This window comes from Ovis canadensis, chromosome 1, assembly GCF_042477335.2.
Source record: "Ovis canadensis isolate MfBH-ARS-UI-01 breed Bighorn chromosome 1, ARS-UI_OviCan_v2, whole genome shotgun sequence".
NCBI lineage: Eukaryota > Metazoa > Chordata > Mammalia > Artiodactyla > Bovidae > Ovis > Ovis canadensis.
The window spans coordinates 139,972,783-139,986,859 of record NC_091245.1 but is presented as its reverse complement, the minus strand read 5'-3'; positions in this window follow the sequence as shown (position 1 = coordinate 139,986,859).

Genomic DNA, 14,077 nt, shown 5'->3' with positions numbered 1-14,077 from the left:
GATATTGTAGGGTAGTGTTTTTTCAATCAAAAAGAGGACAAAAAGTGGTGGGAAGCAAGGAAAAACCCTTTTTTGTTGAATTGTAATAATAATATGCATATATACAAGTATGAAGAAGCAAAAGAGAGAAAGCAAGTGTGACAAAATGTTGTATTTGGTGAATCTAGACAAAGGATATTGAATAGTATGTGGTTATTTTTTTTCTCAAAGTGTCCATGCATGCTTACTCAGTCACTCATTCTTGTCTGGATCTTTGCAACCACAAGGACTCTAGCCTGCCAGTCCCCTCTGTTCATGGAACTTTCCAGGCAAGAATACTGGCATGAGTTGCCATTTCCTCCTCCAGAGGATCTTCCTGATCCAGGGACTGAACCCACATCTCCTGCAGTTCCTGGATTCACAGGAAGATTCTTTGGCAATGGCACCCCACTCCAGTACTGTTGCCTGGAAAATCCCATGGATGGAGGAGCCTGGTAGGCTACAGTCCATGGGGTCGTGAAGAGTCGGACATGACTGGGCGACTTCACTTTCACTTTTCACTTTCATGCATTGGAGAAGGCAATGGCAACCCATTCCAGTGTTCTTGCCTGGAGAATCCCAGGGATGGGGGAGCCTGGTGGGCTGCCGTCTATGGGGTCGCACAGAGTCAGACACGACTGAAGCGACTCAGCAGCAACAGCAGCAGCAACAGCAAGCCACCTGGGAAGCCCCAAACTATGTGTATACCCACAAATTTAACAAGACAATAATCAACACCCACTAAAAGCCTGGATCTTTAGCTGCTACCAATATCTATAGTATAAATACTACCACAATGGCAGATATGAGCCATCAAAGTGACATAAAGCTGATACATTTCCTAAAAGTGTAACAATTTGTTGCAGGAAGCAATTCAGAGACTGCTGACTGATTTTCTGATAGTAATGACCTTCATAATTTCTGGTACCATAATGATTTTAATGATTTTAATTTTGTAATTAGAATATTTATATGATACAGTTAAATTTAAGATACAGAGATTATCTGGGTGGATCTGACCTAACCACATGAGCCTTTCAAGAGTCTTCTTCTTAAAGAAGAAAAGGGCATCCCAGATGTTAAAGAACCTGCCTGCCAATGCAGGATTCATAAGGGACAAGGGTTCAATCCAAGAATCAGGAGTAACACCTGGAGAAGGAAATGGCAGCTCACTTCAGTATTCTTGCCTGAAAAATCCCATGGACAGAGGAGCCTGGAGGGCTACACCCCATAGGGTCACAAAGAGTCACACATGACTGAAATGCCTTAGCACAAAGAAAGAAAACTCAAAGATTTCAAACAAAAGGATTCCATGCAGTGTGGCTCCTTTGAGGATGGGAGTCAAGGAATACAGATAGCCTCAACCAATTAAGAGCAACCCCCCAGCTGACCAGCTATAAAGGAAATAGAGCACTCAGTCATAAAACTACAAGGAAGTGAATTCTGCCAAAAACAAGATTAATTTTGGAAGGAGATTATTGAAAAGTGCTTCTAGAAGAAAAGTGAACCTGTCCAACAACTTATTTTCAGCCTTGTTATAGCCTGAGCAAAGAATCCAATCCCCGTCATGCTGTGCCAGACTTTTGATTTATAGAACTGTGAGTTAATAAATGGAAGTTTTCTAAGCCAGTAAGTCTGTGGTAATTTGTTATGAAACTTTAGATAATTAATACAGATGTTGGTACATAAAGTAGGGTGCTACCTTAATACAACCCTAAAATGTGTGAGTGATTAGAAATTAGGAATTAGGCAGTGGGAGAAGGACAGAAGAGTTTGAAGGGGAGTGATGGAAAAAAAATCTAATTTTCTTGAGCAGATTATTAGTAAAGATATTGATATTAAAGATGCTGGGGGAAAAAAAAGATGCTATAGCTGAGTGTTCAAAAAAAGGAAAGAGCATTATTAAGAAATTCTAAATAGTCCTAGAGAAGGCCTAAATCACCATAAGCAGAATGTTAGTAGAAATACACACTTAATGGGCACTGCTGGAGAAGTCTCTAAGGGAAATGAAAAAATATATATTATTGGAAACTGAAAAATGATTCTTGCTTTGTGGTGGTAAGAGACCTAGCCAAATATGTCCAGTAGTTATGGGTAAATAATGAAATTGGAAATTTAAGATTTGTCTAAGAAAATTGCTCTTTTTTTTTCCATTTAAATTTATATGTTTTATTTATTTATTTATTTTTGGTTGTGCTGGGTCTTCATTGCTTTTGTGCAGGCTTTCTGTAGTTGCAGTGTGGGGGCTACTCCTGGTTGGGATGCAGGCTTCTCATCATGATGGCTTCTATTTTTAAGCAGGTGGAATCTTTCTGGACCAGAAAGCACTGCACCACCAGAAAAGTTCTTTGAGAAGATTTCTAAACAACATTTTGAAGATGTTTCTTCTTTCTTTTGTAGTCGTAAGAGGAAAGATGTAACTTGAGGAAAGAACTTTTAAACAAAATGCATGAAATCTTGATGGACTGGGAAACTCAGCCTATTTAAAATGCAAGGATATTGACCTTGAGAAACTGCTTCTGGCAACATTATATAGAGAGGAAATGCTAAGGATCTGCCTCCAAGGGGAAAAGGTAAAAATATATATATAAATAAATAAAGTTTCATCAAGAGATTCTTTATTAAGCCATAGGACATCTAGGAGATTTAAAGGAATTGTCCCTAATTCATATCTGTAGAAACCAAAGGGATTATCTCAGATCTGTAGACATGACTTTGTTCTGCTAATGAAAACCTGTGAAATACACAAAGGTCCATAAGGCTTTTGAGAAAATTACATGTGTACAACACTGGCAACTTGGACTGAAAGGGACTGAGAAAGTAGAAAATTAAGAAGGATAATCAGTTCAGTTCAGTTCAATCACTCAGTCGTGTCTGACTATTTGCGACCCCATGAATCACAGCATGCCAGGCCTTCCTGTTCATCACCATCTCCCAGAGTTCACTCAGACTCACGTTCATCGAGTCAGTGATGCCATCCAGCCATCTCATCCTCTGTCGTCCCCTTCTCCTCCTGCCCCCAATCCCTCTCAGCATTAGAGAATTTTCCAATGAGTCAACCCTTCGCATGAGGTGGCCAAAGTACTGGAGTTTCAGCTTCAGCATCATTCCTTCCAAAGAAATCCCAGGGCTGATCTCCTTCAGAATGGACTGGTTGGATCTCCTTGCAGTCCAAGGAACTCTCAAGAGTCTTCTCCAACACCACAGTTCAAAAGCATCAATTCTTTGGCACTCAGCCTTCTTCACAGTCCAACTCTCACATCCATACGTGACCACAGTAAAAACCATAGCCTTGACTAGACGGACCTTAGTCGGCAAAGTAATGTCTCTGCTTTTGAATATACTATCTAGGTTGGTCATAACTTTTCTTCCAAGGAGTAAAAGTCTTTTAATTTCATGGCTGCAGTCACCATCTGCAGTGATTTTAGAGCCCTAAAAAATAAAGTCTGCCACTGTTTCCACTCTTTCCCATTCTATTTCCCATGATGTGATGGGACCGGATGCCATGATCTTCGTTTTCTGAATGTTGAGCTTTAAGCCAAATTTTTCACTCTCCTCTTTCACTTTCATTAAGAGGCCTTTTAGCTCCTCTTCACTTTCTGCCATAAGGATGGTGTCATCTGCATATCTGAGGTTACTGATATTTCTCCCAGCAATCTTGATTCCAGCTTGTGCTTCTTCCAGTCCAGCATTTCTCATGATGTACTCTGCATAGAAGTTAAATCAGCAGGGTGACAATATACATCCTTGACGAACTGCTTTTCCTATTTGGAACCAGTCTGTTGTTCTATGTCCAGTTCGAACTGTTGCTTCCTGACTTGCATACAGATTTCCCAAAAGGCTGGTTAGGTGGTCTGGTATTCCCATCTCTTTCAGAATTTTCCACAGTTTATTGTGATCCACACAGTCAAAGACTTTGGCATAGTCAATAAAGCAGAAATAGATGCTTTTCTGGAACTCTCTTCCTTTTTCCATGATCCAGCAGATGTTGGCAATTTGATCTCTGGTTCCTCTGCCTTTTCTTAAACCAGATTCAACATCAGGCAGTTCACGGTTCACGTACTGCTGAACCCTGTCTTGGAGAATTTTGAGCATTACTTTACTAGCATGTAAGATGAGTGCAATTGTGCGATAGTTTGAGCATTCTTTAGCATTGCCTTTCTTTGGAATTGGAATGAAAATTGACCATTTCCAGTTCTGTGGCCACTGCTGAGTTTTCCAAATTTGCTGGCGTATTGAGTGCAGCACTTTCACATCATCATCTTTCAGAATTTGGAACAGCTCAACTGAAATTCCATCACCTCCACTAGCTTTGTTCATAGTGTTGCTTTCTAAGGCCCACTTGACTTCACATTCCAAGATGTGTGGCTCTAGGTGAGTGATCACACCATCATGATTATCTGGGTCATGAAGATTTTTTTGTACACTTCTTCCGTGTATTCTTGCCACCTCTTCTTAATATCTTCTGCTTCTGTTAGGTCCATACCATTTCTGTCCTTTATCGAGCCCATCTTTGCATGAAATATTCCCTTGGTATCTCTAATTTTCTTGAAGAGATCTCTAGTCTTTCTCATTCTGTTGTTTTCCTCTATTTCTTTGCATTGATCACTGAAGAAGGCTTTCTTATCTCTTCTTGATATTCTCTGGAACTCTGCATTCAGATGCTTATATCTTTCCTTTGCTCCTTTGCTTTTTGCTTCTCTTCTTTTCACAGCTATTTGTAAGGCCTCCCCAGACAGCCATTTTGCTTTTTTGCATTTCTTTTCCATGGGGATGGTCTTGATCCCTGTCTCTTGTACAATGTCACAAACCTCATTGCATAGTTCATCAGATATTCTAAGACCCCCAAATTCTACCTCCAGTGACCTGACTGATTAAACAACTCAGAAAAAAAAAAGTTGCTACCATTTATGCATAATCACAACTCCAGATGGCAGAACCAAGAGCTCAGAGGGTGGCTGCAAAAGCTATAGACATGATTTGCGTGATTTGATGCCTAATCAGGGAAATCCAGGTTGAATTCCTGTCTGGGTTTCAAAAACGTTTTGATCCTATGGCCCTTTCTAACCATTCTTTTTTTTTTTCCTTCTTTTGAACCAAAATGTCAAAAAATATTGTAGTTTCATCATTCTATTGGATATTGGAAATATTTATTTCAGATTATTTGTGTCTTTTCTGTGATAGATTGAATTATACTTAGGAGTTATACAGTGTAATAATAGATTATGTTCAGTAGACTCATCTGCTCCTGACTAAGTTTAGAAAATGAAATTGTGGGCCTTTTGAAATGAAGAGATTTAAATGTATATTTGATGTTGTAAGGGATGAGAACCTTGGGACTATGTGAATATATTCTGTGCCTTTGAGGATATAGGGGGAGGATGGTAATAGGTGGAGTTTTAAAACCCACCATATAATATGTGTGTGTATATGTGTGTCTGTGTATGTATCTGTGTGTGAAACTGAATAATTTTGTCGTATACCAGAAAGTAACACAACATTGCAAATCAACTATACTTTCATTAAAAAAAAAAAGAGTAGCCTGTTTGATTTCTCAACCCTACCCTATGTAAAAATTACATATAATTTTTAAAGTAGTGAATATGATGGGTTTTACTATCATGGTTTAGGTTATGTTAAATGGTACAGTTCATTTTATGATATATGTGTTGTCTGGGTAGGCTTGATCTAGTCACATGAGCCTCTTATTAGCACAGAATTTACTTATGCTAATCAAGTGAGAAGGCGATGGCATCCTACTCCAGTTCTCTCGCCTGGAAAATCCCATGGACAGTGGAGCCTGGTAGGCTACAGTCCATGGGGTCGTGAAGAGTCAGACACGACTGAATGAATTCACTTTCATTTTTCACTTTCATGCATTGGAGAAGGAAATGGCAACCCAGTGCAGTGTTCTTGTCTGGAGAATCCCAGGGAAGGGGGAGCCTGTTGGGCTGCCGTCTCTGGGGTCACACAGAGTCGGACACAACTGAAGTGACTTAGTAGCAGCAGCATAATCAGATGAGAAGTCAGATATTTGAAGTAAAATGAGTCCAAACAGTATTGCTGCTTACAGATGAAGGAGGCCATATTAAGAGAATAAGGAAGGCCTCAAGTAGCTCAGAGTGGCACCTGGGGAAAGAAGCATGGAAATATGGGCCTCAGTCCTACAGCCTCAAAGAAACAGAATTTTAACTGCAGCCAAATAAAGGGAAAATATCTACACTATGTAGAGACCATCTTATAAAACATTTTGACTTAGATGGATTAGTTTATCCTTTTGACTTGTTAGATGATAATGTCAAGAAGGATGAGCATGAAAGCTAATTTTCCTTTGCAGCCTCAGGACAAGAACTCAGGGTAAACAACTTGCTGATTTTAACTTTGTTACACCCTAAGAAGAGTGTCCAACCATAACATGCTAGATTTGTGATTTGTAGAACTGTGTGCTAAAAAGTGAGTATCTTTCAGTTCAGTTCAGTTCAGTCGCTCAGTCGTGTCTGACTCTTTGCAACCCCATGAATCGCAGCACACCAGGCCTCCCTGTCCATCACCATCTCCCGGAGTTTACTCAGACTCAGGTTCACCAAGTCAGTGATGCCATCAAACTATCTCATCCTCTCTCGTCCCCTTCTCCTCCTGCCCCCAATCCCTCCCAGGATTAGAGTCTTTTCCAATGAGTCAAATCTTCGCATGAGGTGTCCAAAGTACTGGAGTTTCAGCTTCAGCATCATTCTTTCCAAAGAAATCCCAGGGCTGATCTCCTTCAGAATGGACTGGTTGGATCTCCTTGCAGTCCAAGGAACTCTCAAGAGTCTTCTCCAACACCACAGTTCAAAAGCATCAATTCCTCAGCGCTCAGCCTTCTTCACAGTCCAACTCTCACATCCATACATGACCACTGGAAAAACAATAGCCTTGACTAGACGGACCTTAGTCAGCAAAGTAATATCTCTGCTTTTGAATATACTATCTAAGTTGGTCATCACTTTTCTTCCAAGGAGTAAGCGTCTTTTAATTTCATGGCTGCAGTCACCATCTGCAGTGATTTTGGAGCCCTAAAAAATAAAGTCTGCCACTGTTTCCACTGTTTCCCATTCTATTTCCCATGAAGTGATGGGACTGGATGCAATGATCTTCGTTTTCTGAATGTTGAGCTTTAAGTCAACTTTTTCACTCTCCTCTTTCACTTTCATCAAGAGGCTTTTTAGTTCCTCTTCACGTTCTGCCATAAGGGTGGTGTCATCTGCATATCTGAGGTTATTGATATTTCTTCCAGCAATCTTGATTCCAGCTTGTGCTTCTTCCAGTCCAGCGTTTCTCATGATGTACTCTGCATTTAAGTAAAATAAGCAAGGTTACAATATGCAGCCTTGACGTACTCCTTTTCCTATTTGGAACCAGTCTGTTGTTCCATGTCCAGTTCTAACTGTTGCTCCCTGACTTGCATACAAATTTCTCAAAAGGCAGGTCAGGGGGTCTGGTATTCCCATCTCTATTAGAATTTTCCACAGTTTATTGTGATCCACAGAGTCAAAGGCTTTGGCATAGTCAATAAAGCAGAAATAGATGTTTTTTCTGGAACTCTGTTGCTTTTTCCATGATCCAGCGGATGTTGGCAATTTGATCTCTGGTTCCTCTGCCTTTTCTAAAACCAGCTTAAACATCAGGGAGTTCATGGTTCACGTACTGCTGAATCCTTGCTTGGAGAATTTTGAGCATTACTTTACTAGCATGTAAGATGAGTGCAATTGTGCAATAGTTTGAGCATTCTTTGGCATTGCCTTTCTTTGGAATTGGAATGAAAACTGACCTTTTCCAGTCCTGTGGCCACTGCTGAGTTTTCCAAATTTTCTGGTATACTGAGTGCAGCACTTTTACAGCAGCATCTTTCAGGATTTGAAATAGCTCAACTGGAATTCCATCACCACCACTGGCTTTGTTCATAGTGTTGCTTTCTAAGGCCCACTTGACTTCACATTCCAAGATGTCTGGCTCTAAATGAGTGATCACACCATCATGTTTATCTGTGTCGTGAAGATCTTTTTTTGTATAGTTCTTCTGTGTATTTTTGCTACCTCTTCTTAATATCTTCTGCTTTTGTTAGGTCCATACCATTTCTGTCCTTTATTAAGCCCATCTTTGCATGAAATATTCCCTTGGTATCTCTAATTTTCTTGAAGAGATCTCTAGTCTTTCTCATTCTGTTGTTTTCCTCTATTTCTTTGCATTGATCACTGAAGAAGGCTTTCTTATCTCTTCTTGATATTCTCTGGAACTCTGCATTCAGATGCTTATATCTTTCCTTTTCTCCTTTGCTTTTCGCCTCTCTTCTTTTCACAGCTATTTGTAAGGCCTCCCCAGACAGCCATTTTGCTTTTTTCCATTTCTTTTTCATGGGGATGGTCTTGAGCTCTGTCTCCTGTACAGTGTCATGAACCTCATTCCAAAGTTCATCAGGCACTCTATCTATCAGATCTAGGCGCTTAAATCTATTTCTCACTTCCACTGTATCATAACGGATTTGACTTAGGTCATACCTGAATGGTCTAGCGGTTTTCCCTACTTTCTTCAATTTGAGTCTGAATTTGTTAATAAGGAGTTCATGATCTGAGCCACAGTCAGCTCCCGGTCTTGTTTGTGTTGACTCTATAGAGCTTCTCCATTTTGGCTGCAAAGAATATAATCAATCTCTTTATAAGATGTTAATTTTGGGGTAGCTTTTATACACCATTAACAAACTAATATAATTAATTTCTTAATGTAGGTTGGAAGAGCTCACAATAATAAAAAGCATTTTATGTTTGAAGTATTTTTATATGTTTTTCATTGAAATGTTATTACTTTTATTTCTTAAATATTATTAGTTAAAACTCTTTGGCTTTTGACTGCATAAAGGGAAAAATTATAAAAGAATCAGTGCAGTTCAGTTCAGTCACTCAGTTGAGTCCATCTCTTTGCAATCACATGAACTGCAGTACGCCAGGCCTCCCTGTCCATTACCAACTCCCAGTTTACCCAAACTCATATCCATAGAGTGGGTCCAAAGAAAGCCAGTTTCTTTCTTTCACCTTCTTCTTTCACTCTCTTCTTTCACCTTCATCAAGAGGTTCTTTCGTTCCTCTTCGCTTTCTGCCATAAGAGTGATATCACATGCATATCTCAGGTTATTGATATTTCCCCTGTCTATCTTGATTCTAGCCTGAATAAATGTGGAGCTGTACACCAAAATCTAACATGTATTTTCATATAATGTTCAAAAGCAATGATCTCATGATTACTTTTTTGTTGTTGTTTTCTAAAAATATGTATCTATTTAGAAACAAAAATGCTGCTAAATCATGGTCTTTGGGAAATATGATTTTCCTTTGTATAGCTCGAAATGGAAGTTTACTTTAGGACAGCTAAGGACATTTTGAAATTATGTTCCTATAATTAAAACCAAATCCTGATTTAAGAACTCCATCTTTGAACCTAGTTATAAATTTAGAATTTTTAAAATAAAAACCGTTTTCTTCTACACAGAAGATATTTCTTTCCTTTAGCTGTGCTCTGGTGAGCCACAAAGATAAAAATTGGATTTAAAGAAAATATATTCTATAATATACTAAAGTAAAGCTATGGAGATTGACTTAAAACTCAAATCCTTATCATTTTTTCATAACTTTTTTCTTTTGCTATAAAATAAAACCTACCCTCATTTTGAAAGGCTATATATACTAAGTAATGTATAGAATTGCAAACTTTTCACACAGGTATGCACTATATAGTTTCTTTTCTTTCTTGCTTGCTTTTTTTTTTTTTTTTACTACTTTTTACCTGATAGATAAACAAATAAAGAATTTTTATAATTCTATAATGTTTTGTTCTTTAATAATGCTTACAGCTTTATAAATCAATATTAAATTTTTAGCCCACTAGTGTAACAGTTTGAATCAGTTATGATTCATAGATAATTTTTTATGAGATATTTAAATCTATGCTTATGTGGCTATTGGGTATAAATACTATGCCCATTTTTGAATTAATACTTACAACACAAGGAAAAATATGTCACTTCTTTCTTCACAGTCTTTAAGAAAATTCAATTTAATATGCCCAATGTGTGAATAACATTATTAAATAGCATCTTCACTCTAGAAATAACATGCCCCCATGTAATCAGAGAATTTTTATCTCTTTGTTGAAATTTTAGTTAGGTGTTTTCAATGCTTGAGGGCAATGTATTAATACAATTCAAATTTAGATTCAGAGGTAAAGAATCTGCCTACAATGCAACAGACAGGCCTTCAGTCCCTGGGTTAACATGATCCCCTAGAGAAGGAAATGGCAATCTACTCAAGTATTCTTTCACGGAAAATCCCATGGACATAGGAGCTTGGTGGGCTATAGTCCATGGGACCTCAAAGAGTCAGACACGGCTAAGTGACTGAGGTATCTGTTAGGTATTATGCAGGCATAACATACATTTACTTAAAAGCTGAAGGAAACAAGAATTCAAGAGTTCTTAAGGGACAAGACAAGAATGAAATTCCAAACTTTCTGCCTCCTGGTCGAATTTCTTTCCATATCTTTAAAATTTGATTATTTTTAAATAGATTATGAACATATTGAATATCTTTATGAAATTTGAAATTAATATAAACACTTTATTACACTTAAACACAGCTGATACCTTAGATAATAGTATCAACTGACTTTTACTCATGCAGCAATGACTTTCTACATCTATAAAATAAATAATTTTTGACAGCACTTACAAAATATTTTGCTAGGCAGATGAGAATAGATACCAATAGGAAGTAACTTTATTTCCTTCTCTATGTAGCATATTATTTTGTAAATGAGGTAAACATGGAAGCAAATAATTGCAATGGAGTGGTTGACGCACTGAGGAAGTGATTACCTTAGTCACGATTAATAAGACAACAGAGATGGTAGAAGAAGCCTTCATAAAGTAAGTAACATCTGATTTGGAAATTTAAAAGCATTAAACTACATGAAAACAGAAAGCAAAAGTATTCCATGCCAATGAATTAATCTCTGGTGTTTTTCACATTAAAAGTTTAACTGGACTGTTTGATATCAGGCATAATTTGCATTCTATATGAGATTATTTGTATTGGCTCTTTAAGAATGTGAACACTATTACTTAATTTTCATTGAATTAGAACAACAGTTAAGCAGTTGAAAGAACATCTGAATTGAATATGAGTAATTGAAAAAATCATCTATTAGAAGAAACTATTAGACACTGACGTTGAAAGCACAACCTATCTTCCAAGGCTTTGTACATTTCCTGGAACCACAGCAATCTAGGCATCTAACTGTCTCATTAACAAAGTAATTTCATGTTGGCTATTAGAAAATTCTTGCAACAGAGTCTATTTACTCTTCTAAGTTCTACACTTAGAACAATAGTGTCAAGTCAATTTTTATCTTCTGCCTGTCCATTTTCACGTTCCCTATGATTTTAAAACATAGTTTATGATTTTAGAGATCTTAATTTATTGTTCAGGTGATTTCATCTTTTATCATTCATCCAGTTTATATGTACTCAAAGGCCATTCAACTGTGAAATTGTGCAATTCAATTTACTGTGTTAAACAATAGAGTATTATAGTAAGAGCTTATTTAGATGTTTATGTTAGAATTTTGGACAGGCTATTAAAAATGATAAAAACAGAGGATGGCATCAAGACAACAGATTTTGAGCAAGTGTTTTATTCCTTAAACTTTAGTTTTCATATATATAAAATAAAGGTAAGACTATCTACTTCACACAGATTTTGCTTAACTTAAGAGAGTTTAAGTTAATTGAGATATGGTTTCAGTATATGCAATGAGTAGCATGCATAGAAAATATAAACTGTCAAGGCAGTCTTCTTAAAGAGAAGTATTTGCCTAGAAATGTTTATTATAATTATTATTTAGATATAATTGGTATATAACAATGTTTAAGTGTAAGTTGTATGTGAATAAGTGTTCTGTTGCTCAGCTGTGTCTGACTCCTTTGTGACCCCAAGACTGTAGCCCACCATGCTCTTTTGTTCATGGAATTTTCTGGATATGATCACTGGAATGGGTTGTCATTTCCTCCTCCAGGGAATCATCCCAACCCAGGTGTCTAACTTACATCTCCAGCATCTCCTTTCATTTATTTACCTCCCAGATGGCAACCACTGAGCCACCTGGTAAGACCGAATTTAAGCTATATAGAATATTGATTTGATACATGTATATACTGCTAAATGATTATCACCATAGCAATAGCTAACACCTCTATCATGTCACATAATTATCATTTTGTCCATGGAGAGAAAAAATAAAATCTAGACTGTTGGCAATTTTTAAGTGTTTGTGTGTTGCAGTTTGAGGGTGTCTAAATATTTTTACATTTTGGTGATCCTGAGTCATTCATCTCTACATTCTACTTGAGCTCTCCACAAAGAGTGAATTGTTTAAGCCATTTTACTCTGTATAGCAAGGATTTTATTGGGATGTTCTTTGAAACTAATTTGTTTATTGGGTGGAATTGAAAAAATGTCAGTCATCTTACAAAGCCTTTCCAGTGTTCCCTGTCTGCTTCTAGCATGTTTAAGGCAGTTGCACCAATTGCTCAATGATTAATATTTCTGCCTGTGACTTTCTCAGGATCTTATACAACAATTTAGAAAAGCCTCTGGTGCAGGTTTGTAGAATAACTTTTTCCACATATTTTTAGATGCCTGTGCTGTTCTTGGCTGTAAAGTATAGAAGGAAGAAACTATCTGAGAAAAAATTGTTGACGCAATGACTGATGTAAGTTTGAAAACATTGTTTTAATGGCCCCCTTTGAGTAACCTCTTTTTAGTTTGTAATTCAATAGTTTGTAATTAACATCAAGTAGTGACAGAGTTATCAGTCATACCCCTGTAAGTCTCACAAGCACCCCACATTTGAAGCATATACTTTTCATATAGTAGTGCCTTGAAATTTAGGAAATCAATTCATCTCTTTAAGCTTAAATTTTCAAAACAATATAATAGTAAGTTCCTACTCCACTAGGTTGTTGGAAAAATTAGGAGAAATGTAAGATCTCATGAAAAGCACTCGGCCCAACATAAGCATTCAGTGAATTACCAATAAGTATGAGTCATGATTATATATTAATAATGTCATGAATAAGTTATCATTACTTATTAATTACTTATTACTAATTACATATTAATAATATTGCAGAAAATGCTATTTGTTATCTTTTTGATGTTTCAGAGCAAGTGAAAATAATGACAAGTTTTGAGGAATCATTCTCTAAAATTTTGGAACAAAATTATATTAGATTCAGAGATATACCGATTAGTCAGTTGTATACTAGTTAAGCACTTCTGGACTTTAGTAACTAGGTAGAATGTTTTCCTTCTATTTCACCATACACTATTCCATCAAAGTTAATTTTACCAAAAACAGTTCATTGTAAGCTATATTTATATCTCTCAACAAGCTATTTTGGAAAGCTGGGGGAAAAATTTCTCAGATAATTATCTCTCATAGAAAACAACTCAGGATCACTTAGACACTCTGTTTTCTCTAGAATTTTGTAACTCCTGGAGGAGTCTAGCAAGGTCAGTGAAATCAAGATCTGGACACTATACTTCATATATAGACATTTTTTTCTACCATACACTAAGCTCAGGAAAAAAAAAATTCTGTGTGTATATATGAGAGAGAGACAAAGGGAGAGAGACAGAGAAGGAGAGAGACAGAAAAACAAAGTGTATTTAAATGAGAGACATCTAGGGAACAGTTTCATGCTTGCTGATATTAGTGCAGTAGCATTAAGACGACTTGGTGGTTACATTCCTTTTTAAACTAATGATATTTTAATTTTAATACAATGATATTAATATTCAATATATTGTCCATAAATAAGTATTTTAAGTCTTTTAGATATTTTAGATTAAGAGAATTCTCAGTTATATTGAAAGAAAAAGCAGAAAATCTAAAGCAAGGAGTATATATTTGCCAGAAGCTTTTATTTACACTTATAATTATATAATTTTAGGTAATTAAATAGCAGATA